Source organism: Neophocaena asiaeorientalis, unplaced genomic scaffold (assembly GCF_003031525.2).
Source record: "Neophocaena asiaeorientalis asiaeorientalis breed wild unplaced genomic scaffold, Neophocaena_asiaeorientalis_V1.1 scaffold423, whole genome shotgun sequence".
NCBI lineage: Eukaryota > Metazoa > Chordata > Mammalia > Artiodactyla > Phocoenidae > Neophocaena > Neophocaena asiaeorientalis.
This window is the reverse complement of record NW_020174133.1, coordinates 362,677-389,767: the sequence shown is the minus strand read 5'-3', so window position 1 is coordinate 389,767 and position 27,091 is coordinate 362,677. Positions and strand designations below refer to the sequence as shown.

The 27,091-nt window shown below is 37.2% G+C and overlaps 1 protein-coding gene across 2 annotated transcripts in view; it reads left to right on the top strand.

Annotated features, from left to right (window-relative positions):
• Positions 1-27,091, top strand: part of ZNF148 (zinc finger protein 148) — a 126,364-nt gene that overhangs the window by 7,940 nt on the left and 91,333 nt on the right. For both annotated transcript variants that reach the window (XM_024754738.1, XM_024754737.1), the window contains exon 2: positions 22,931-23,011. The gene's annotated coding sequence lies outside the window, so the exon portion shown is untranslated. The remainder of the gene's footprint in view (positions 1-22,930; positions 23,012-27,091) is intronic.

Here is a 27,091-nt window from a genome sequence, read left to right as displayed (position 1 = left end):
TAATTTAGGGTTCATGTTGAATGAATGGAGGAGAAAATAAAGCTGTAAAGTAGACATCTAAAAATCCAGACCAAACTGGTTTTTAAAAATTTGTTGAGAAATAACTTATATAGAATGCTCTCCAAGGGGGGAAAGTGGAGGGGGTGGGGTGGTGGTGGTGGTGGTATGAATTGGGAGATTGGGATCGACATATATACACTTAATATGTATAAAATAGATAACTAATAAGAACCTGCTGTATAAAAAAAATAATAAAAATTCAAAAAAAAAAGAATGCTCAAATCTTAAGAGTACAGGTTAATTTTTTCTTTTAGCTTTACATTGATGTAATCACCACCCAGTTCAATACAAAGAACATTCCCAACATCCCAGAAGGTTTCCTCATGTGTCCCCTCCAAGGTGATCTCTCCTTCAAACAAAAGTAACTACTATTCTGACCTCTATCACACAGAGTAGTTTTGTCCGTTTTTGAATTTCATATTAGTGGAATCATACTTCTGTGTCTGGTTTCCTGTGCTCACCATATGTCTGTGAAATTCATCCATGATATGTGCAGCAGTAGTTCATTCTTTTTCATTGCTCTGTGGGGTTCGTTATGTGAATATACCACAATGTATTTATCCATTCCATGATTGTTGGAAAATTGAGTAGTTTCTACTTTTTGGAAATATAAAGAGTTTTAACTTGACTCAGTATGTAGTGGAGAGCCACTGATGATTTCTGAGTGCATTTAAGAATACTAATCTGGTGACCTGTTTTGTTTTTTTCTCTGTTTTTTGCAATGAGGAGAACCTAGTAACCAGAAGACTATGACAGAAGTGTGAAGTGTTGAGAATCTAAGTTGGGATAGTGGTAGTGGGAATAAAAGGAAAGGGATTGATGTAAGAAATAGTTCAAAGAAAGAATTGAAGGATTTGATGGCAAATGGGCTTTTGGGAAACAGTGAAGAAAAAGAGAAAAAGAAAAGTTAAGGGAAACTCCAGGACATTTAGTTTGGATGACTGTGAGAATGGTGGTGCCGTTAAAAGAAATTATTGGATCCATTAGCAGAACCATTTTGGTGGGGAAGAATGGCTACTTTGGTTTTAAGACACATTGACCAGTATGTGAGGCACCAGTGGAAGTATCTAAGGAGAGTTATCTAGCTAGGGTTAAAAATATTGGCTTCGGCTGGGGAAGGAGTTCCAGTGGAGATTTGGGAATGTGTACATAGAGTCGGTAATTGAAGCTACTAATTCTGGGTTTGGTAGGGCGCTGATGGCTGTAAAATTATCTGGATTAATGATTGAGGTGTTAATTGAAGCAATAATTGAAGAATTTAGTGTAAAAGCAATAATTATATATTCTAATTTCTCAGGAATAAATTAGATTGTAGCAGAAGGCGATGGTTTAAAAATTATTTTGGGGAGCTGGGGGGGAAGATATCCATATGAGGATAGAAAATGTAGAAACAGGGTAAGGGATGAAACCCTGAGGGGGAGAGAATTGGAGATAGCTCCAGGACAGAACTTGGGAAAAATACCCACTCTTTGCGCTAAGAAGAGGACTAGAAATCACTGGAGAGAGAAGCAGCAACTACAGAGACCAGAGTAGAATCATGTGTTACAGTGATGTAAATCAAAGGAGGTAGTTCAAGTGTCATTGCCAAAGAGAGGATAAGAACTTGGGTGTTGGGGTCATAGGATTTGGTCATGGAATTGTTTTTTGGTCTTCAAGAGAGCAATTTGGAGACCAGAGTGCATAGGGTTAAAGGGCTAAGTGGGTTGGGAGAATATGGAAGCATCGGCTATAGGAACTGTATTAAATTTATTTTAGGAAGGAGGAACAACTCTTTTTCCGAAACTGAAGGCAAGAAGTAACATGAAAAGATACAGCATGTTAGAAGCTATAAAGAAGATTTGATTACAGGTGGAGAAGTTGTGATCTGAGGGAATTTTATGGAAGAGATCGAGTGTTTGATGAGATTAAGAACTTAAATATGAAACTGATTTGGATTAGTCAATGAGATGGAGAGTTGTATTTAGAATAAGTCAGTTGTAGAAGATTTCATAGGTTTCTGGTGGCGCTTAACACCTAGTGTGTGGGTGGGGAAGAAACAGGTGGTGAAGGTTGTCTCTCTTTGGGGAGATGCACGGTGAATGTAAATGGAACGTCATGATATTCTGGAGAGGGCAGTATTAAAATGGCTGATGGACAGGTTTAAACTGTGTAGGGAGATAAGTGAAGCCAGAAGGAGGTGAAGAGCAGGTGTAGACCTAGAAAATAAAGTAGTTGTGGTTAAAAAAAAAAAAGATCTCTGAAGTTACAATCCTAGTGGTACAGCACTTCCAATTGATGATCTGTTTTCAGTATATATGTGTGGGTGGCTGAAGTGCAGATGAAGGTTTTCGGAGTTTAGGAAGGTCAGCGTGCAGTTCTTCAGCACCTCAGTCACTGAGGATAATGGCTGAATATGGGACAAAGTAGAATTGAAGTCTTTGGGGAAAGAAGGTGGGAAGGATTCTGGAACCTGGTAGGTGTTGCAGATGGAATGGTTTGAGTAATGTGAACTGCAAAGAGATTTTTTAGTGATAGAAGAGCAGCGGGAGTGGCCTTGTGGAACAAGAAGAAGCAGTTAGTGCTTTTATCAAGCTGAAGGAGTAGGAGAATGGATAGCTAAGTCCTGAGAAGCAGATTGTTCAGGAAAAGCCAAGCTTGAGATAAAATGAGGAGGTATCCAGACAAGAGATGATAGTGATCTGTTGTGGCATGGTGATGGAGATAAAAAGATGGATTTGTTACATTCACCAGTTCTTTAAATTTTTTATAAATAAATTATACTTGCAAAATCATTTCCATTCATGTGTAGTATACCGAGATAAATTCAACTGAGAGATATTCGTGGATTAGAAATGAGACAATGAAAGAAAAAAAATGGTGAGGTGGAGGTGTACTAATATGAAAGGCAAAAGACAGGGGGTAGTTTGTTGACATAGAACATGGATAAGCTGATAGGAGCTAGTAAATGGATAGAAATGAATGAGGAGGTTGGAGTTGCCCTGAATAGGAATAAGAGTAAGCTGAAGAGGACAGTGAGTAGCTTGTAACAGAGAAAATATGGAGAAAACATAATGCTACCTAGGAAACAATGCCAGGACCCTATTCCATCTCTGTGCATGTAAGGACAATCCTTGCTATCCTTGATGTTATTATAAAGGTGATAGTATGTCATGCATAACTTTTTAAAAAAATAACATGAATGATAGAAACATTGAGATCTTTGATCTCTACTTCAGTGCCTCAAAACCACATCAAACTTTGTTTGCAAAAATTGTGTGGTGATAATTTGTATATGTAAAGAGGTTCAGGTAAAAAGTGGAAAGAATGGGGTGGATGGTAAAAGGAGGTGTCCTAAGGGATCTAAAATGGCTTCTATAGTTGTTTTTCTTTTTTTTTTTTTTGGCTATGACTTTTATCTCATACATTTCTTAGTGTTCTTAGGAGGGTGTCCTGCTCTGTTTTTTCATTTCATTTATTATCTGTATAGCTATACGGTTCTAAATATTCTTTCTTATTTCTAGTTATTTATCATTTATTGAACATTTCTAAAGGAGCTGTCATGCCAATTCCAAAACCAAAATATGGCTAAAACTTAAACATTGCTTCTTTTTTTGTTTTGTTTTATTCTTTTTAATTAATTTATTTATTTTTGGCTGTGTTGGGTCTTTGTCGCTGCGTGCGGACTTTCTCTAGTTGCAGCGAGCAGGGGCTACTCTTCGTTGTGGTACGCAGGCTTCTCACTGCAGTGGCTTCTCTTGTTGCAGAGCACAGGCTCTAGAGTGCAGGCTCAGTAGTTGTGGCGCACAGGCTTAGTTGCTCCATGGCATGTGGGATCTTACCAGACCAGGGCTCGAACCTGTGTCCCCTGCGTTGGCAGGCGGATTCTTAACCACTGTGTCACCAGGAAAGTCCCTGTTTTGTTTTAAATCTTCAGCATTATCACCTCAGGGCTTGAAACCTTCATCATCTTCCATTGATGGTGTTTAAGACCTAAACCAGGCCTCTTATCCATTGGCTTGTGTCTCTGCTATCAAACTTTAGCTTGTCCAGTTACATAGTAGCATTGATTTTTGTCAGACTTTGACTTCTGGCGACCTTTCCCTTGTACTATCAAAGACTTGACTCTCAAGTACTTACCTAACTGCTTTTAGAGATTCTCTATTAGTGCCTCGCTGTGGTCCCAGCAACTGGCATTTTAAACCATTAAGGGAAAAATACTGTATGCTTCAAATCCTTAGTATTTGCATTATATTCTTCACATGATAAATGAACTCTTTCGACCTCTGAGCAAATAATACTTTATGACCCTCCCTGTTCAGATCAGGGTTTTTGATGTTCTTTCACGTTTCTGAGAGAGAGCTTATTTAGTGGCAGTGAGAAAAATACGACAAAGCACAAAATATATAGTATTGGTTTTCCATCCTATTGCAGCTTTGCTTCAGAATTAGTTCCAAAATCTAGCCCTGGGTCATTCATCTTTTTTTTTTTTCTTCCTCTTCCTTTATTTCTACATTTAGTCAATCACCAAATTTAATAATGAAGGACCTATGGAGACCAACCAGAGCTTTGAAGGCCTGAGACAGCCCAGGGATGTCGCTTTATTCAGTTCACAACTTTGCTGTAATCTGCCAATAGTCTAGAATTGTTTCTGGGCCCTGCCTTAGACATAGCTAGGCCTTGGTGAGTGGGAGATATTCTGAATATTTGAGTGGATTGTGTGGGTTAGACTAATGATGGATATCTTAAGGAAGGTGTGAGGAATGATTATTGTAGAAGTGGAGACATTATGTTTTAAAATGGTACATTAATTTAACATAGATAAATGACTTAACGAGACGGGGGATGGATGCCTGAAAATCTTGGTTGGTGTGAAGGAGTTTACCTTGTAAATTTGAGAGGAGCCAATATATAAGGGATTAGAATGAAATACACACTTGATGTTTTGCAGGGTCCCCTATATACTTGTCAACACATACATATACACCTGCATGTGTAGATACATATAATGGTAGAGATAATGTGTTAATCTGATTAGGTTCTGTAATTAGAGTCTTTGGGGAAATGTGTGGTAGTCTTGTTACGAGTGATTCAAATGAATTGGTAGAGAATATTTGGAAAGATCATTAAGTTATTGGGGTATGTTTAGGAAATAGATTTTTCAGTGACTTTGGTGGCCTCTGGAATAGGTTCACAAAATTTGAGGGCAATTTGGAGCAAATTTGTGTGTTAAGTTGGAGAGTGTTAGCTTTGAGGGAATGTAGGAACAAACAAAAAATGCAGTATTTGAGAAAGTTATTTATGAATTGATTTGGTAGATGCTGATAAAATGATAGAAGTTACTTGTGGAGAGGTTTTGTATAAAGTGGGAGGTGTAATGGAAGGGATTTACGAGAAAGCTTGTTACTATTAGAAAAGTAAATTTCAAAGGGGTAAAATTGGAAAGACGGTTTAGGGAAGATTATTCTTTTGGGAAAATGTGGCTCATAGGTTGAAAACAGGAAGGCAAGAGAAAACTAAAATGAGTAAACTAAGGTGTAGAAAAGTAAGAGGAAGAGGAAGGATTAAAGAAGAGGTTACTGAAAGAGATTTCTTATTGTAAGGAGTGTTCTGTTGGATACTACTTTTGATAGTGGTTCGGTAAGGAAAGGGCCTTACATGTCCCACGGTACGTAGGGAGGAATTTTACCAAGGATAATTAAGTATAATAGTTTTATTTCCTGAGAAACCCGGCAAGTAGGGAGCCCTCCGGTTGGGAGACCAGGCCCTCCCGGGCGGGATTTTGCCGGCGCTCGGCTCGGCGGCGGGCGGAGCTGAGCGGGTGGTGGGCCCAGAGCAGCCGCAGCTGCCTGCGAGCGCGGCCGAGCAGAGCCGAGCCGGGCGGGGTCGGTCCAGTGGGCCGCGGGCCTCGGGAATCCGTGCACCCACGGGCCCTCGGGGGGCGCTCCAGCAAGTGAGCAGGCCCCGCGCGGCGCGATGGGGGCCGGGAGGAGGGGCTTCCATGAGCGCCCGAGCAAACCTCCGCACGCGGCTCGCACGGCTTCCTTTTGTTGTGTGTACGTGTGTGTGTGCGCGCGCGTGCGTGCGTGAGTGCGCCTGTGTGCAGGGAGGCGGCGGAGCAGCGCCGAGAAGCTGGGGTTTTTCCTGCCGGGGTGGCTGGCGCGCCTGGGCCACGGCGGGCGGTGGGGCCTTCCAGACACCCGTCTTCCGGGTCGGGGCCCGCGGCGCGGTCGGGGCCGCTTCCCCCAGCGAGATGGCAAACTTTGTGAGTGGCTTCTCGGCGGCTAACAAGTGTCTGCCTGACAGCAGGAGCCGACGGACGTTAATTGACACCCTCCTTTCCGTCCTAACCCTGTTTTTTTCAAATCTTATATTGGACTGTATTGTGTTTACAGTTTTATGGTGTGCGAAAAGGTCAGACGGGTAACTTGGGTCTACTAGACAGTTTTTTTTACTTGGTATCAAGAGCAGAAAATGTACGCTTGTATCCGTATATTGACGCTACTAAAACCTGCATGTTTAGTGGTAAGAACAGTCCTAAGGCCTTTCCAGAATTAGTCTGTAAGGGCAAACTTTGGCTCTCCAGACTTTGTGAAGCACTTATTAGAGTGCCAGGAAAGAGCTACTTGTGTAGTAGACTAAAAACTAGATAGTTAGGAAATGCAAAAGTTAAAGCCCTTCCCAAGAGCTTGAATTAAAAACAGCTTTTTTTGTTATACGTAATTATGATTTGTGTAGTTTGCATATAGAGTTTTACACAATTGGGCATGGCGTGATTAAAAACAGCGTTTCTTATTAATTTTATGAAGGGCAGTTGGTAAAGGCACCACACAGTTTTGAAATTTCAAGTATGTTAAATGTTGCTATAAATAAAATCCTATTCAGATTTTTAGATTTAAGAAATCTAAAAATACGTTTGCAGTTGTCCTTTGGGTGCAGAAGGAAGTCCTGGGTTTCTCGGTGCTTGTTTCTGGGCAGATTTTCAGTATTGTCAGCGTGAAATGGGTGTAGAACCTTAACCTGAGTGAATAATTTGCTTGAGATTACCAGTCTGTTTGCAGCTGGGAATAGACTCTGGGTCTCTTATTCCCAGTCTGGTGACCTATCCAAGAATAGACTAAGGAAACTGGGTATTTGTCTGTTTGGTGGAAAATATGGCTGAGTTGATTTTATAGTGAGTATTAGAAGAGTCAGAAAGTGAATGTGTGAACGTTTAATCTCTGTTGTAGCATTTAGATGTATGTAGTTTCTCCACACTGAATGTCTTTGGCCTTTATTTAAATACATAAAGGACTTGAGGATATTCCTCAGTGTTACTTTTCATGGCATTTTGTAGCACATTTACATTTGATTAAAACAGATAGATGCTTATTGTATTTAACTGTGGGGAGATGTGTTTTTCGTGTGGGTATTTTCAGTGTTTGAAGAATACACTGAAATACAAGTTAGTTGGTAACTTGAGAATGTTTAGCCTCCTCACAAAAGCTAGGGAGAGGAGGAATTATGTTAATTTCATTAATTTCTGATTAAAAAACCTTCCTTTGGCCCTCTTTATTGAAGATGTTTACAAAGGTACAGATGGAATACCTGTGAATTTTCTCCTCTGCTTTATATACTGCTATTTTCATTATTATCACGACATTAGCTACAATTTGTTCATTCCTAGCCTTTCTTATGCCTTTCCTCCTATGTCACAAAAACATTTTCTCTTCTTCCTCCTTCCCATCTCCAAAGAACTCTGGAAAATTTTAATCTAATACAGTGATTCTCCAGGAGAGGTGGTTTTGGCAACGTCTGGAGACGTATTTGGTTGTCACGCTGGGGGGATTCTATTGGTATCTAGTGTGTAGATGCTAAACATCCTCCAGTGCGCATGGTAACCCCCACAACAAAGAATCATCCAGTGCAAAGAGTTAGTAGTGTTGATGTTGAGAAGCCCCGATTTAATTGTTGAGAATAATATTCTGCCTATGAAAATGATTTGTAATGTAATTGGCATCTGTATATCACATCGGTTATAAATCTTTTCTCAGAGTTGTCATTAGAATGATCATGGGTAAAAGGTTAGAAAGTATATTTTAAAGCATCAGTACATAGGATTTTGGAGCTGGAAGATTAACAAGTATAACTCTTTCCTGGCGGTCCAGTGGTTAGGACTCCGTGCTTTCACTGCCGGGGGAGCGGGTTCGATCCCTGGTTGGGGAACTAGTATCCCGCAAGCGGTGTGGCGAGGCCAAAACCAAAAACAACAACAACAACAAAACACAAGTATAACTCTTTCAGTATGTAGATAAGGAAACCAGAGTTTTAGAGAGATTGTGACTTACCCCGAGGTCCTACAGATAACGTGGAGTTTAGGTTTCGTTATTTCTATTATAATTTAATTGTAATTTACTTATTTAATTAAAACTAATTTTAATTATTACTGAGGGAAATGGTATTTTATCATTTTTGCTTGATAAATTTAAATAAGCTAAAATTTAAAAAATTGCATCATGGGAATCTCAGTATCCACTAAATTATTGTTACTTTTTTCAGATTCGCACATTGTTGAATTCTTTAGCATGGTTTTGTAACCATTATAACCTTTTCAGCATCTGCTTTTATAAAAAAAAGTTTGAAAAATTAAAAAAGACCACATACAATTTAAAAACAAAACAATTGGAAGTTGATTATGATACTGTAGGCAACATGCAAATGCAAACCCAACTGGAATTGTTAAAATGTCTTAGGGTGTCTTGAACTTAAGACATCTGTTCTGTTTTGTGAGGATCACTGTAATGGTCCGTTACTGTGCTGATTGTAAATCTATTCCATCAGGATCCTTTTGGTTAATTTTAGAAAAAGATATTGGAACTTTCAGGTGACATGTAATTGGGTGAAATATAAATTGGGTATTTAGATTTAAATTGGGTATTTCAAATTACGTGCTTATTGTCAGAAAGAACTATCAGTGGAGTTCTTTTTAAGTTTAAAAAATTTTTTCTGTGGTGCTACTTTTTAAAAATGAGAAAAACAAGTAGGACAAAAGACTATATGAGCAAAGATTTCTTCAAAAATTGTTTTATATAAGAAATTTATTTTATAGAAAAAATTTTAAATGCATATTAGCAAAAAGAGTAAAATCACTAACTGGAAGAAGCTGCTGTTAATATTTTGATATGCAGCATGTTATATTTCTGTTAACCTTTTAATATGAAAAATTTAAAAAGGTGAAAAATACAATAGTATTATGAACCTCTGTATACCAGTGACCTAGCCTCAACAGTTAGCAGTTAACGGGCCGTCTTGTTTCATCTGTATCTCTGCCCTCTATTTCCCATCTCACATAATTAAAAAAACAGCAACAACTTTATTTTGAAATAATTATAGACTCAAAGGAAGTTGCAAAAATAGTAGAGTCCTGTGTATACTTTACCCAGCTTCCCCCCAACAGTGACATTTTCTAAAGCTCTAATAAGACATCAAAATTAGGAAATTGACATTAGTACACTACTGTTATCTGAATTGCCAAACTTAATCAGTTCTCACCATTTTTAATCCTAATTCATTTGTGTGTTTATAGTTCTGTGTGATTTTCTCCTATGTATAAATTCATGTAACTACCACAACAGCGAAGATACAGAACTATTCCATCACCACAAAGAAATTGCTACCCTTTATATTTGCACCCTACCCCAAAATCCCTCCCTGTCCCCTGGTGACATATTTTCCATTTCAAGAATGGTTTATAATGGTATATTAATACATACTTTGTTTAACCATTCAGCTGTTGAAGGACTTTTGGTATATTCAGTATTTTGCTATTAATAATAAAGTGGTTATGAACATTCATGTACAGGATTTTATGTATAAGTTCTGTGAGATAAATGCCCAAGAGTGAGCTTCCTGGGTTGAATGGGAGGCCATGTTTTTTTTTTTTAATTTTATTTATTTATTTTTGGCTGCGTTGGGTTCTTGTTGCTGCGTGCAGGCTTTCTCTAGTTGCGGCGAGTGGGGGCTGCTCTTCGTTGTGGTGTGTGGGCCTTTCATTGTGGTGGCTTCTCTTGTTGCGGAGCACGGGCTTCAGGTGCGTGGGCTTCAGGAGTTGTGGCTCATGGGCTCTGGAGCGCAGGCTCAGTAGTTGTGGCTCACGGGCTTAGTTGCTCTGCAACATGTGGGATCTTCCCAGACCAGGGCTTGAACCCGTGTCCCCTGCATTGGCAGGTGGACGCCCAACCACTGCGTCACCAGGGAAGCCCCCATGTTTAGTTTTATAAGAAATTTCTAAACTGTTTTTCAGTGTGGTGTATCATATTACATTCCCATCAGCAATGTAAGAGATTTTCTGCATCCTTGCCAGCATTTGTTATTATTGCTATTTATTTTAGCCATTTTGATAGGTGTATAGTGATATCTTACTGTAGTTTTAATTTGCATTCTCTAATGATGTTAAACGTCTTTGTGTGTACTTATTTGTTGTCTGTACGTGTCTTTTGCTCATTTTTTAATCAGAATTTTTTTTTTAACTTTTGAGATTTGAGAGTTCTTCATATATTTTAAATACAAGACCTTTGTCAGATATATGGTTTGCAGACATTTTCTCTCAGCCTATAGCTATGATAAGCTACATCTTCTTAAAAAGGTCTTTCACAGGGCACATTTTAAAAAAATATTTTATTGAAGTATAGTTGATTTAAGTGTTGTGTTAATTTCTGCTGTATAGCAGAGTGACCCAATTATACACACACACACATATATATATACTTTTTCATATTCTTTTCCATTATGGTTTATCACAGGTTATTGAATATAGTTCCCTGTGCTAGACAGTAGGACCTTGTTGTTTATCCATCCTATATATACTAGTTTGCATCTGCTAATCCCAAGCTCCCAGTCCATCCCTTCCCCACTTTCACTCCCCCTTGGCAACCACAAGTCTGTTTTTTATGTCTGTGGGGCTGTTTCTGTTTAGTAGATATGTTCATTTGTGTTGTATTCAATATTTTAGATTCCACATATAAGTGATATCATATGATATTTGTCTTTCTCTTTTTGACTTACTTCACTTAGTATGATAATCTCTGGGTCCATCCATGTTGCTGTAAATGGCATTATTTCATTCTTTTTATGGCTGAGTAGTATTCCATTGTGTATGTATATCACATCTTCTTTATCCATTCATCTATCGATGGACATTTAGGTTGCTTCCATGTCTTGGCTCTTGTAAATAGTGCTGCTATGAACATGGGGTGCATGTAATCTTTTCACATTATAGTTTTTAAATTTATTTATTTTAATTATTTATTTTTGACTGCATTGGGTCTTTGTTGCTGTGTGTGGGCTTTCTCTAGTTGCAGTGAGCAGGGGCTACTCTTCGTAGTGGTGTGCGGGCTTCTCATTGCAGTGGCTTCTTTTGTTGCAGAGCATGGGCTCTAGGCGTCCAGGCTTCAGGAGTTGTGGCTCGTGGGCTCTGGAGCACAGGCTCAGTAGTTGTGGCACACAGGCTTAGTTGCTCTGCAGCATGTGGGATCTTCCTGGACCAGGGCTCGAACCCATGTCCCCTGCATTGGCAGGTGGATTCTTAACCACTGCACCACCAGGGAAGCCCCAAATTATAGTTCTGTCTGGTTATATGCCCTGGGGTGGGATTGCTGGATCATATGGCAACTATTTTTAATTTTTTGAGCAAACTTCATACTGTTTTCTATAATGGCTGCACCAATTTACATTCCCACTAACAGTGTAAGAGGGTTCACATTTCTCCCCACCCTCTCCAGCATTTATTATTTCTAGAGTTTTAAATGATGGCCATTCTGACTAGCGTGAGGTGGTACCTCATTGTAGTTTTGATTTGCTTTTCTCTAATCATTAGTGATAATGAGCATCTTTTCATAGGGCACATGTTTTTTATTTTGATAAAGTTTGGTTTATTTTCTTTTATGGAACATGTGTTTGGTGCCAAGCCCAAGAACCCTTTTCTTTAGGTTTGAAGGATCTCTTCTTTTTTATTCTAAAAACTCTATAGTTATATGTTTACATTCATCATCCATTTTGAGATAATTTTGTATGTGGTTGTGAGGTTTAGGTCTAGACTCTTTTTTTGGCATATGGATGTCCAGTTGTTCCAGCACTGTTTGTTGAACAGGCTATCTTTCCTCCATTGAATTATTTTTGCCCCTTTGTCAACTAAGAATTCATTTCATAGACCAGTTCATTTATTCTATAACCAGTTCATGGTTATAGAACTATTCAGATTATTGGTTTCATTTTGGTTTAGTTTTAGTAATGTGATTTTGATAAATTGGTCCATTTCTTCTAAATGTCCAATTTAAAAGTATAAATTTTTTTGTAGTATTCCCTTATTATCTTTTTAAGTGCTGTGCAATCTTAGTGATATCCCTATTAAAATCTTGATATTGGTGATTTGTGTCTTCTCTCTTTTTATTTTTATTTGTCATGTTAGAGGCTTTTAAAATTTTTGCTTCATTGATTTTCTCTGTTTTCCTATTTTTAATTTCATTGATTTCTGCTCTTCATTGTTTCTGTTTTACTGCTTGCTTTGGGTTTATAGTTTGCTTTTTTTTTTAAAGTTTCTTGTGGTAAGTAATTAGGTTATTGATTTGAGATCTTTCCTCTTTTCTTTTTTTTAAGATTTTTGTTTATTTTCTTTTTTTGTTTTTTGGCTGCATCGGGTTTTAGTTGTGGCAAACGAGGTCTTTGTTGAGGTGCGTGGGATCTTTCGTTGCGGCGCAGGTTCTCTCAAGTTGTGGCGTGTGGGTTTTCTCTCTCTAGTTGTGGTGTGTGGACTCCAGGGCACGTGGACCCTGTAGTTGTGGCGTGCGGGCTCCAGGGCGCGTGGCCTCTGTAGTTTGGCTCAGTAGTTGTGGTGAGCAGGTTTTAGTTGCCCTGTGGTATGGGATCTTTAGTTCCCCAACCAGTGATCGAACCCACGTCCCCTGCACTGGAAGGCAGATTCTTTACCACTCGACCACCAGGGAAGCCCCTCCTCTTTTCTAATGTAAGCATTTAGTGCTATGAATTTCCTTCTAACTACTGGTTTAGCTGCATCCCACATATTTTGACATGCTGTGTTTTTATTTTCATTCATTTTTATGTATATATTTAAATTTTTTCTTTGAGATTTCCTCTTTGACCCATGGACTTTTAAAAAGTGTTCTTTACTGTTTTGTGTTCACAAATTTTCCTGTTGTCTTTGTTACTGATTTCTAGTTTCAGTCCATTATTGTCAGATAATGTATCTCTTGTATTATTTCAGTTGTTTTAGATTTGTTGAGGCTTGTTTTATGGCCCAGGATATAATCTGTCTTCATGAATATTCCATGGGTGCTTGAAAAGAAATATGTATTCTGCTTTCGTTGGGTGGTGTATTCTATATATATCAAGCTGACCTTGTTGGTTGGTTGTGTTAATACAGTTTCTCTGCTGAAAAAAAAAAGAGTTGTCATAGCTTTTCCATTCTTTTACTTTTGATGTACGTTACTGAATTTCTTGTTAGCAGCATATAGTGGGGCATTTCAAAAATCTACTCTGCCAGTCTTTCTTGATTCGTCTGTTTAGACCATCTGCATTTAAGGTAATTATCGATAAATATTAGCACTTAAATTGCCATTTTATTATTTGTTTTTTGTTTTATTTTCTCTGGTTTTCATTTTTTTGTTTCTCTTTTCTTGCCTTCCTGCAGATTACTAGAACATATTTTAGGATTCTATCTTTCATAATTTGTAAAAGATTTATTTATAATGTTTTTGAGTCTGTCTTGGTATAGTTTTCGTAGTGGTTGTTGTAGTTATTACCTAATGTATATATGACTTATAACAGTCTCCTGGTATCAATATTTTACTATTCAACTGAAGTGTGGAAACTTTACTTCTCTTTTACCTTTTTACCTTCTTGACTTTTAAATATAATTGTTTTAAGTATCAGTAGTAGTATAATTTTTGTTTCTGTCAGTGAGTATGATCTAGAAAACTAATGATGGAAAAGGTATCTTGTTGTGTATACTTGTATTTCTATTCTTTTTCTTTTTTTACACATTTGTTTATGTTTAAAATTACTTATTTATTTTTGGCTGTGTTGAGCTTCATTGCTGCGCGCGGGCTTTCCCTAGTTGCGGCGAGCAGGGCTACTCTTTTTTGCAGTGTGTGGGCTTCTCATTGTGGCAGCTCCTCTTGCTGTGGAGTATGGGCTCTAGGCGCATGGGCTCAGTAGTTGCAGTGCACGGGCTTAGTTGCTCCATGGCATGTGGGATTTTCCCGGATCAGGGCTTGAACCTGTGTCCCCTGTATTGGCATGCAGACTCTCAACCACTGCACCACTAGGGAAGCCCCTCTATTCTTTTTCTTGTTTGGAAAATTTTCTTCAGCCAGTCTTTATGGGTAGGGTTGCTAGTGACATAGTCTTTTAGTTTTTCTTCTTTTGAGAACGCTTTAAAAAATTTCTCCTTTGTTCCTTGCTGTGGTCTGAATGAATTCTCCTAAAATGTAAATGTTGAAATCCTAATGCCCAATATGGCGGTATTGGGAGTTGCGTCCTTTAGGAGGTTGTTAGGTCATGGGGGAGAGCCCTCATGAATGGGATTAGTGTTGTTACAAAAGAGGGAGCTCTTTTGCCCCTTTTCTGCCATGTAAGAATACAGACAAAAGTCTGCAGTCTGGAAGAGGGCCTTCGCCTGACCATGTTGGCACCCTAATCTTGGACTTCCAGCCCCCAGAACTGTGAGAAGTAAATTTCTATTGTTTGTAAGCCATCCATTTTGTGGTGTTTTGTTATGGCAGCCTGAATAGACCAAGACATTCCTGAAGAATAGTTTCACTGGGTATAGAATTCTTGGTTGGCAGTTCTTTTTTTTTTTTTTTCTAGCATTCAGAAAATATTCTGCCACTTTTTTTGGCCTCTTTGGTTGAGATGAGAAATCTGGTGTCATTTCAGTTGTTGTTCCATTATAGGTAATTTTTGTCTGGCTGCCTTCAAAGTTTTTTCTTTGTTTTTAATTTTTGAACATTTAATTATGATGTGTCCTGGTGTAAATTTCTTTGGGTTTATCCTGTTTTGGGTTTGTTTAGTTTTTTGGATCTGTAAGTTTGTATTTGTCACATATGAGAAGGTTTTTGCCATCTTTTCTTCAAATACTGTTTCAGCCCCTCTTTATTTCTCCTCTGTTTCTGGGACTCCAGTGATAAGAATGTTGGATCTTCTGTTATTGGCCCACAGGTTCCTAAGACTCTGTTAGATTTTTTTTCAGTCTTTTTTCTCTCTGTTTTTCACATTAGATTAATTCTATTTTTCTGTCTCAAATTCAGTGATTCTCTTCCCTGTTATCTCCATGGTTGTATTGAGCCTATCCAGCAAGTTTTAAAGTTTCATGTTATAGTATTTTTTAGTTCTGTAATTTTCTTTTGCTTCTTTTTTATAACTTCTGTTTCTTTGCTGAGATTTTCCATTTTTTTCACGTGTTTCAGGAGAACTTATAATTACTTGTTGAGACATTTTATTATGGTGCTTTAAAATCCTTTTCAGGGCTTCCCTCGTGGCGCAGTGGTTGAGAATCCGCCTGCCAATAAAGGGGACACGGGTTTGTGCCCCGGTCTGGGAAGATCGCACATGCCGCGGAGCAGCTGGGCCCGTGAGCCGTGGCCGCTGAGCTTATGCATCCGGAGCCTGTGCTCCACAGCGGGAGAGGCCACAACAGTGAGAGGCCTGCATGCCGCAAAAAAAAAAAATCCTTTTCAAATAATTCCAACATCTGACTCATCTCTGTATTGGCCTTGGTTGATTATCACTCAATGTTAGGATTTTCTTGTGTCATTTTCTGTGTTATATATTACGTTAGGAGGCTCTGGTCCCTATTTACATTTTTTATTTTAGCATGCGGTCACCCTGTTTAGGTTTAGTGTATAGGTCTTGGCCCACTTTTATGACTTTGGTTCTAATGGCAGTTTAATTTTCAGAGCCTTTGTGGTTGGCTTGGTTTATCTGATCCTGCTGGGGCTCCCACTGGTCCTTACTGATGCTGCCTGAGAGAATAGAAGACATGGCCTCCTATCAGGCTTTTGGGTGTCTCTAAATGGGAGAGGATTGTGGTAGGATCCTCCTCCTGGTACCCACCTCAAACCCCCAATTCTTCCCTGTCCCCATGTCTCTGGGTGAGAGGGAGAGTCTTGGCACAAACTGAGATGCTTGCACTGGCTGGGTCCCTGAGTTCTGCCCACTTGCCTCAGTATTTCTAGGTGGGAAACAGGAGTTTCAGGTCATGTGGCGATGGAAGAGTTGCTTCCCCTTTCTGGTCTTTGTTGTTGACTGGGCTTCCAGTTGATCTCCCTTGCTTGATATTGTAGAGGGACGCCTGTTTAGTTTGGGGGAGGAGTGTGACTGTCTGGCCTACCTTAGGAAATGCCAGTCTGGGTTGCCTTCTTCTGTTGGGTCTGGGGACATAAAACACTCTGCTGCTTTTCTGTTTCTAGTCTTGGAGTCCCAAACTGGTTAGCTGCCTGCTTATCAGTTTTCATAGTTTTCATTCAATTGTCTCTGGTGTTATTCCCCTAGTTTAACATGGTGTTTAGTGAAGAGGGGCAGGGAAAAAGAGAGCTATGCCATCTCACCTAGGCTGGAAGTTCAGATTCCTTACTTTTTGTGAACCTGCGTCATCTCTACCCAGCGGGTTGTTTCAGCTTTGAAAATAATGGTTTATGGCCATGTGCTTTGTGAACTTTTAAGCACAATGTTTGCTTCAATTATAACCCACAGTATTGGACCCCTAGGAAGGTTTTGGAAAGTCAGTCATAACCAGTTCAAGAGGGTGCCAGGGAATAGATGCATGCAATTTACTAGGCATCTGTCACGTAAACAGAATTTTGTAGTATAGTTAATTAAAATGAAATTGTGAATTCTGGTATTTTCTTCAAAGATGTGTTTATTTTATGGATAATTTGTATTTAAGGTATTTAATAATTCTAGTAATATGTAATAGTATTTTAATATTAGTAAATATTTTTCAAAACAAATATGGAAAATCTTGTATTATGCAGCCAGTTTAATATGTTTCTAATTCATAGGTTGAAAAGGAAAGATAAAATGTCCTGCTTTTTACATTCCCTAGTTTTCTAATTGAGAGTAAATTGGGCCCAAATAAGAAAATGTCTATTCTACATTAGTAGAAGCTAGTGCTTCTAAATGATGAGTTAACTTGTTAAATCAACTACTACTGTTTATTTGGCTGCCCCGTGCAGCATGCAGGATCTTAGTTCCCTGACCAGGGATTGAACTGTGCCCCCCTGCAGTGGAAGCACAGAGTCTTAACCACTGGACTGCCAGGGAAGTCCCATCTACTACTATTTTTAAAAAATCTCACATATTACATGAATTGTTCAAACTAATATAGTTACTGCAGTTACAGAGAAATCACTGGGCTTCTTTGCAGCCACTTCTTGAGGTACTCTCAGATTGACTCTGATGGCAAATCTTAGATTTCTAATCAGATTAAAAATCATTTCTTTTATGTGTGGACACACCTCTACATTGTGTCTAGTGCCTTATGTGATTCTGGGCATGTGTTTTAGAGGAGATAAGAATGACTGATTCTAGTATTGAATAAGATAAAATTGTCAGAAAATGAGCTTTTTAATGGACCATTTACATGTTTTTAAATGAGAGTAATTATATTTCATATTAGAAGTAATAATTCCAGTTCCCTCTTATTGTTTTTGGTTTTTAATAATATATTAACATGTTTTTATTCATGAAGAATTGACACTTAAAAATAAAATTTAAATAGTTAAACTTTAATTTTCAAATGGGTATTCCTATAATCTTTTCTAGGGTTTCCTTATTATTACAGTAGGATAATTTTTGTGTTATGAAAATCAGATGAATTTAATTTTTTGTTTATTTACATGGTAACTTACTGTAGATAGCATTTTAATTTCAAAGTTTATGTTCATTGATCTTATCCTTACTTCAAAGATGTGTATTTATTTATTTTTGATTCTTAGAATATTGTTAAGAGTAACATTAAATGTATCAATATTTTAACTTGGGAATGACCTTTCCGGTTGTGCTATGTTAAAGTAGACATTTATTTGGAGGCAGAGGATCTGGTTGAAGTCTTTGCCATGACAGGTGTTGTGTAACCATGGGTACTTAACCTCTGGAACCTCAGTTTCATCATCTATAGAATGGAGGCAAACACTAATACCTGCCTAGGTAATTGTGTGTGTAGGGCGTGTCCCGTGAAATGTGACACTTGAAAGCACTTTGTAAACTGTGAAGTACTTTTATCAGAGCATGCTTGTAATGTTTTTGAGGAGATCATTTGAAAATTGACCTGAGTGATCTTGATCATCATAGTGCAAAATATTTTATGATTATTTACAAAATTGGTATGTATTCAAGTAAAAATTCATGTAAAAATAAAGCAGCTTTTCCTTGAGTTTAGTGATTTACTATTCTTAAAAACTAATTTCTATTGGTGAATTTGGGGAAGGATTACATAGTTGCTTGATAGTTTATCATCCCCTCTGTGATAAGTTTAGCTTTTGGAAGGTGTCTTTCCTCAACAGGTGGCTTGGATTTAAAGGTTAGGTTTGTCTCTTTAGTGGTTTATAGTCTAAGGATTTTCTAAAAATGCTTATACTGTTGTGTTTTCTAACGTGGGTGGGGAGTTGGTTTCTTATTTGACACATGTTTACTGGTTAGGTGATTTGAAAAGGCCAAGGGCAGGTGAACATTTTCAGTTGGTGCCTTTATTTTACTCACTTTGGCCAATTTTTTTTTTTTTTAATGGTGAAGGGTTTTTAAAAAACTTTTAAAATTTATTTTATCTGTTTATCTTTGGCTGCGTTGGGTCTTTGCTGCTGCACGTGGGCTTTCTCTAGTTACGGCGAGCGGGGGCCACTCTTTGCTGCGGCCCACAGGCCCCCGATCGCGATGTCCTCCCTTGCCACAGAGCACGGGCTGTAGGTGTGCGGGCTTCATTAGTTGTGGCATGTGGGCCTAGCAGCCGCGGCTTGCGGCTCCAGAGCGCAGGCTCAGCAGCTGTGGTGCACGGGCTCAGTCGATCAGCGGCATGTGGGATACCCCCGGACCAGGGATCGAACCCACGTCCCCCGCACCAGCAGGCAGACTCCCAACCACTGTGCCACCAGGGAAGCCCACGGCCAGCATTTTAAAGAATTTATTTGATTACCCCTTTGTAGGATTTTCTTTCTTAACCGAGTGGGTTAACTACATTGGTTGTGAAATTTTTTAAGATTTTGGCTTAATTTTTGGTGAAGGTAGAAATGGAAAATTGTTCTAGAAAGACCTGGTTAGGGGAGTTTCTGGGGTGGGTGGTTTGAATTTTTGGAGCTTTCATTCCTCCTTAGGATAGATCTGGTCATGAAAAGTACACTGTGAGTTCTAACAACTTTAATTGTCACAGCAGGTAGTGTAAATTAAAAGAACACATATGTCTACTTTGTTACTGTGTAGAGATTCTAAACATATTCATAGAAATCTCTTGCCTGGAACAAACTTTTTTCCTTTACCTTTGTCTTTTTTTAAAAAAAAAAAAACATTGTTCAGAAAGCATTATTAAATCACAAAAGTAAAACTAATGTAAAAGTAGAACTTATGTAATTACTTTCAAATATGATCTAGTTAAAAGACGCTAAAGGACTTGAAGCATTTTTCCTCTCAGATTCTTAAAGCCATGGTAGTGATGAGGAGGAGGAGGTGATAGCACAGTAGATTGTGGAGAGCCTGCTAAACCATTATAAAGACTTTGGTTCTGCCACTTACTAATTTTATAACCTTTGGTGAGTTACTTAACCCTTCAGTTTTTTCTTCTGTGAAATGTGAATAATATTAGCACCAACCTCATAAGTTTGTTTTTTGTATTAAGTTAGTTAATATCTATAAAGACCTAGGAACACTACTGAGCAAAGTCCAAAGCATGTGGTATTCATTTTATTCTTAAATGTGGAGCCAACATAAAGGTCACTTCTTCCTTTTCTTTTGGAAAGGTAACAGAGGGAGAATTAATTGATCCCTGCCTTGATTTTCCTATGATAAATTGCTTAAACTTCAGTTATAGCGCTTAACACATTATATTATCAAAACTAACATTATTTCTTGTGTTTTCCATTCTTGCTAGATTATGAACTCCTTTGGGCAGAGACCATGATATTTTATGCATGTCTTAGGAATCTTAGGTAGTGTTGCATATACATATCAGTTGATCAAAAATGTTGATTCAGTTAATGACAAAAATGTTGGCCTGAATAATTGATCAGACCACCTGCTGGTAAATACATTGAAATCCTGCCAGTCTATCAGAACTAAATAATGGACAGGTAGTAGCTAACGGTCCCTGAAAAATATTTCATTTATTTTTTTCCTTAATATGTATTTTGTCTTAATTTGATTATTATACCTGCACAAGTGGTTATTATTATTATTTTTAAATAAATTTATTTTATTTACTTATTTTTGGCTGCGTTGGGTCTTCGTTGTTGTGCGTGGGCTTTCTCTAGTTGCGGTGAGCAGGGGCTACTCTTTGTTGCGGTGTGTGGGCTTCTCATTGTGGTTGCTTGTCTTGTTGCAGAGCACGGGCTCTAGGTGCATGGGCTTCAGTAGTTGTGGCTTGCAGGCTCTAGAGCGCAGGCTCAGTGGTTGTGGCACACGAGCTTAGTTTCATCACGGCATGTGGGATCTTCCCGGACCAGGGCTCGAACCTGTGTCCCCTGCATTGGCAGGCGGATTCTTAACCACTGTGCCACCAGGGAAGCCCCTGCACAAGTGATTATAATCAGGGAATAATTAGCCAGCAAAATCTTAAATTAGAGGAATTGCTAAGCAGGAATATTCAGTTACTCCTAAAGTAGGGGAAGTGGGGCAGGGAAAGAGGAAGATCTTAGCTGATCATTGGGTGGTTGCCCAAGTAACTTTATACCTTTCTTTTTGTACTTACAGGGTCTTAGTTTCCAGCCTGGTAGATTCTTTTCTTTTCCCCATTTTTGGTGGAGAGGGGTGGTAGAGGAGAAGGAGGGACAGAGACTTGGAAGGATAAGTGAAATTGGTAGATGATGCTAAATGAATTAGGTTTCCAGAGACAGAGACTATGTGGCAGGTGAGTTAGGGGGAATTGTGGGTTTCCATGGTAGAGGAAAGGTTGTGATGGGAAAGACATTCCAAAATTTCTGTTTATAGATTTGGACTTTCAGGTTATATTATTTTGCACATTTGGGGGATGTGTATATGTGGGAGTGAGGCATGCTGCTTTTTCCTTCTTCACTATTTTTGTTTCCTTCTCTTTTAACATACCTAGTTATAGTCTTTGATGTGTGACAGCCTTAATTTAGAGCTTTCAATAAAAAGTGATGCAAGGTGAGTAGGCTTTTTGTGAAAATGTTTTCAGCAGAATATTAACGTTTCAAAAACGTTTGTCCAGCTGTATATGTTACCATTATTATGTGATGACGTAAGTAATAATGTTTTGATTGTGGACTAGATAAATCCAGTCAACTTTAAAAGACTCATAATGTAATACCAAAGTTGCTAAGTCTAAAGACATTTTTATTTCCCATATATAGACTTTACCATTTCTGTTCAACTTTACTCTATTCCTGTGAACTGTGTTAGAAATTCTGAAAGTTGAATACAGTAAATAATATAGAATGGTGATAGCAGTGTAGTGCAGATACAGTTTTATTTTACTTCAACTGTTTTTGTGTCTACCACAATAATATAGTTTTATGGCTTTTATTATCTTTTTGGTACTAACACTGTAGAAAAAATATATTTAAAAGTAGTTTTAAGTAATTGAGAGGAATGGCATATATGCTCTTTTGAATGCTTGGAAACAAAACTTTGAGGCAGGCAATTAAGAGCTTAGTAGAAATAAATTATTTTAAATAGATTTTTTGTTCATAACTAGTTTAGCAACAAAGCTACTGACTGGCTAAGGACTAGAAAATGCTGAATTATCAGAAATGCTGTAATGTTTGTAATCCCTTGATAAAATTGTGTAAACACAGGTTAGAATTAATATACTTGGTTATTTTCTGAAGATTTAGAGTCTCTTTAATTTTCCTGCTGTTATATTTATACCTTATTTATTTGCAGGGTATTTATTGAGCCCTAAAAATGTGTTTAGGCTATTATATAAAATGCTTTTTTATTTCTGAATAAAAGTTATATTTGGCCTATTCTTTGTTTCTAATAAAATTTTAGCTTTCAGTCCTCATTACCTCCATTTCATATACCAGGAAAACATATCCCAGTTGCAGGAAGAAAATTATATATGTCTGATATCAATGCAATACCAACATGGAGTGTTAATTTTCTGTATTAGTCTCTGTTAAAAGATTGATTATAGACATTAAAAAAATATTTATGGACCATTTTAATATTATTAAATATCTTTGCCTTGAAAATTTTAAACATTTTTGTATTTTCAAAAGCTATATTCTTAATATAATTAGACTTTGAGCTCAGGGAAATGTTACTTTGGGATTTTAACAGGAACTAGTACTATTTGAGTAATTGAGGACATCAACATATGATTTTAGTGAAATACATTTTGTGCCTTCCTTCCTGTTTTAAGTTGTTTATGATAATTCTAGTTTATTACCCTGATTTTAAAGAAATCCTAATCCTCAGCTAGAAGTTAAATTTGAAAAGTCCAGTTAGTGTCTGGGTCATTTCTTTTCTTCATGATATCATTCAGCACTGATGGGTCATTACAGTTGAACTAAGTGTTCTAAGTGAAGTAATTTTATTTAATCCAATAGTATCTACCATGGAAAGAATTTTGTCCGATTTAGCACATTTTGATATACCTATTTTACCTGACTTTAAGAATATGTCTAATCCTGATTTTTGGGGGGATATAACCTATATTTTTTTACTTTTATAGGATAGAGGGAGGAATCAACAGCTTGGAAATTCGGCCAAGTGATCTGGCGGGATGGGCATTTGCCTGACCTATTTTGTAGAGGTAATCCAACCCTGTTTTACTCAACCTCTAATTTTTTCCTGTGATATATGCCCATATACTTGAACATGAACACACATATCATAGCTGTTGGGTAGTACTCTGCATTTACTGGACATTCCCTTTTTCTTTTATACTTGCGTATATATAGCGTGAATATTACATATACATAGCATGATATCACTATATACAGATATGAACATTTATACATTGGAAAGAATTAATGTTATTAGTTCTGTATGAAGGCCATTATCTTTTCTCACTTAACAAGATTACTTGCATTTCTCTTTTTTTTGGCTCAGGTTCCCTTATTTTAGGAAGAACCATGATCCTCTCCTGTCTTGTTGGGCTATGTTGGTACATATATTAGACCTTGCTTTTATCTTTCAAACAAAGTGAAAAAAATTAAGTATTTCACAGTTTTCAGGGTATTTACATGTTTGTCAATGGCACATAGTCTCATGTCATTATTAATGATCATAAAAATTCAAAGATTCTCATAAATTTTGTTTTGAGAATTCTTTTAAAGCGAAGGTGTGAAAATATTAGCAGTTTTAGTGGCCATATTTTAAGATTTCGTTTAACACTTCTCACTTCTTACCCAGGTTTATTATAAGAGGAATATACACTTATGCAGTAGAGAATGTTATAATGTAAAAAAATTTTTTAAGTCTTTTCTTATTCCCATTTACTGATAACATTTGTGTGTGTGTGTGTGTGTGTGTGTGTTATCATTATAGACATTTTCCATATATATGCAGAAATTTATATGTATACCTATATTTACATAACTTTTATAAAAATGAGATCACACCATACATGTTGTTTATTATCAGCATGTCTTTTTTGTTGTTAGCTTCTGTATCTTTGCATATCATTCCTCTTATTTCATTCTGTGTAGTATTCCTATATTTGGATGTACCATAATTATTTTAACTAGCCTCCTATTTATGGATATTTAGGTTGTTTTTTTGCAGTAATAAATGGGAATATAGTGAATATTCTTGGATACATCTTTGCACATATTTAAAAATACATTTGTAGTATAAATTCCTAAAGGAAAAATTGTTGGGTCAAAAAGTGTGTACATTTAGTAATTTGGTGGTTGAATTGCCCAACTAAAAAGATTGCCCCAACATCAGTAGTCTGGGAAAATGGGAATCTCTTTATCTCTTTGATAATATTAGCTACTGTCAGCTTGTAGTATTTGTCAGTTTTTTGTTGTTTAGTATTGCTTTTCAAAATTTCATTGTGAGTTTGAGCATTTTTTTCCCCATTATTATTGGCCATATATATATTTTCAGTGATCTGTTTGGTCATGCGTTAGGCAGATGGTTTTTACTCAGTTTTTGTTTATCTTTTGATTTTATTTTTGCCTTGTTGACGTTTTAATTTTGTATGATTGAATTTAGAGATCTTTTTCTTCAGGGCTGGGGTGGGGGTGGGGTTTCCTGTGTAAGGTTTAAAATAAAAGGTCTCCCCCACTGATTGTAGGACTCGTTTTCCCCTCCACATTATAACATCTCTGAATGACATGAATTGTTGGCTTGTCATGGTTTGGCATTGTTTTTTTCTAAGTGACAGAATTAGTTGTGTTTCTTATGATTGGTAGTTTTAGCTTGGTAGTTTTATATTCAGTGAACTTGAAAAGTTATATGGGTTTTCTATTACTTTTTATGGTTTAAATTGTTTAAAATCTTGATTTATATTGAATATATTCGGTATAAGCAATAAATGTAGAGGTCAGCTTTACTTTTTTCCAGATGGCTTACCCTTTGTCCTCATTCCCGTTATTGAATGATGCATTTCTTTTCTACATATTTGAAACGCCACATTTATCGTATACTGAATTTCCATGGTTTTTTTTTTTTTGCATGGGGGGGATCTGTTCCTGAAATCAGTTCAGTTCATCTGCCTGCTTGTTTTTTGTACTGAGAATTCAGTAAAGGAACTGCTTATAAAATCAGTTATACATAGATTTTTTAAATACAAATAGTAGAATTAGGGCTAATAAAGGAAGAAGATGTATACATTCACAGTAACAACTAAAAAGATAAAATACCTGGGAGAAATCTACTTGAAAAAAACTTTAAAACTCTACTGAGGGATAGGACAGAAAATTTGAATCAATTCAGATTTTTTTTAAACATTTAAAATTTATTTAATGATGTATCTATTTTATTTATTTATTTTTGGCCACATTGGGTCTTTGTTGCTGCACACGGGCATTCTCTAGTTGCGGTGAGTGGGGGCTACTCTTCTTTGTGGTGCGTGGGCTTCTCATTGCGGTGGCTTCTCTTGTTGTGGAGCATGGACTCTAGGTGCACGGGCTTCAGTAATTGTGGCTCGCGGGCTCTAGAGCGCAAGCTCAATAGTTGTGTCACACAGGCTTAGTTGCTCTATGGCACGTGGGATCTTCCGGACCAGGGCTCGAACCCGTGTCGCCTGTATTTGCAGGTGGATTCTTAACCACTGTGCCACTAGGGAAGCCCTCAGCTCAAATTTGTAACACGGAAGATGTGATATAAAGCTGTCATTTCACTATAGAAATATAATTGATTTTTCTTTATTGATCTAATATCTTGTGCCTTTGCTGAACTTGTTTATCAGTTCTCAGTGGCGGTGGCCTTGCTGAACTTGTTTATTTGTTCTCGTAGCTTTTTTGTGGATTCGTTGGGAAATTTCTACATACAAGATCACATTGCTAGGGAGTGAAGACAGTTTTATTTCGTCTTTTCTAATCTGGATGCCATTACTTGATCGATTGATTTCTTGGTTGGTTGGTTGATTGATTGATTTTGCCTGCTCTATTTTACTAGCTAGAATCTTTAGTACAATCTTGAATAGAAGTGGTGAAAATGGACATCCTGATTTTTAGGAGGAAAGCATTCAGTGTTTAACCAGTAAGCATGATGTTAGTTTTTAGTTTGTTTTTTTTTTTGTAGATACCTTTTATCAGTTTGAGGAAGTTCTCTTCTAGTCTTAGTTTGTTGAGATTTTTTTATCATGAGTAAGTGTTGAATTTTTTCAAATTCTTCTTTGTTTATTGAGATAACCATGTGGTTTGTGTCCTTTAGTGTTTATTGAGATAACCATGTTTATTGAGATAACCATGTGGTTTGTGTCCTTTAGTCTCTTAATATGGTGTATTACATTAATTGATTTTCAGTTGTTAAACCACCATTGCCTTCATGGGGTAAATATTACTTGGTCTTGGTGTATATATATGCCTTTTTTTAATCTGTTGCTAGATTCAGTTTACTAATATTTTGTAAGGATATTGTATCTATGTTTATGAGAGACATTGGAGTATAGTTTTCATGTCATGTCTTTATATCAAAGAAACTCTAGCTTTATAGATTGAGTTGCAAAATGTACCCTCTTCCTCTGTTTTGTGAAGGAGTTTGTGAAGGATTGGTATTGCCCCCTTAAATATTTGATGGAATTCATCAGTGAGGCCATTTCTTTGTGGGAAGATTTTAAATACTAACTCAGTTTGTTATGTTCAGATTTTTCTGTTTCCTCTTTAATTAGTTTATGTGTCAGTAATATATGTCTTTTTAGGAATTTCATAAAAGTTGTTTAATTTATTGGCATATATCTGTTTATAATATTCCTTCCCGTATAATTCTTTTAATTTTTGTGAGGTCAGTGGTAATATGCCTTCTTTCATTCCTAATTTTGGTAATTTGTGTTTTTTCTCTTTGTTGTTGGTTAGTCTTCCTAAAAGTTTGTAAATTTTTTGGATCTTTTTTAAAAAAACAAGTTATTCTCTATCTTCCTGTTTTGTATTTTATTTATTTTTGCTCTAAATTTTCAATATATTTTTCAGCTTGCTTTAGGGTTTAGTTTGCTCTTTTCCTTTTTAAAAATATTTTAATTAATTAATTGATTATTTATGGCTGTGTTGAGTCTTAGTTGCAGCATGTGGGATCTTCGTTGAGGCGTGCGGGATCTTTCCTTGTGGTGCGCGGGCTTCTCTCTAGTTGTGGTGTGCAGGTTTTTTCTCTTCTCTAGTTGTGGCACGCAGTCTCCAGGACATGTGAGCTCTGTAGTTGTGGCGTGTGGGCTCCAGAGTGTGTG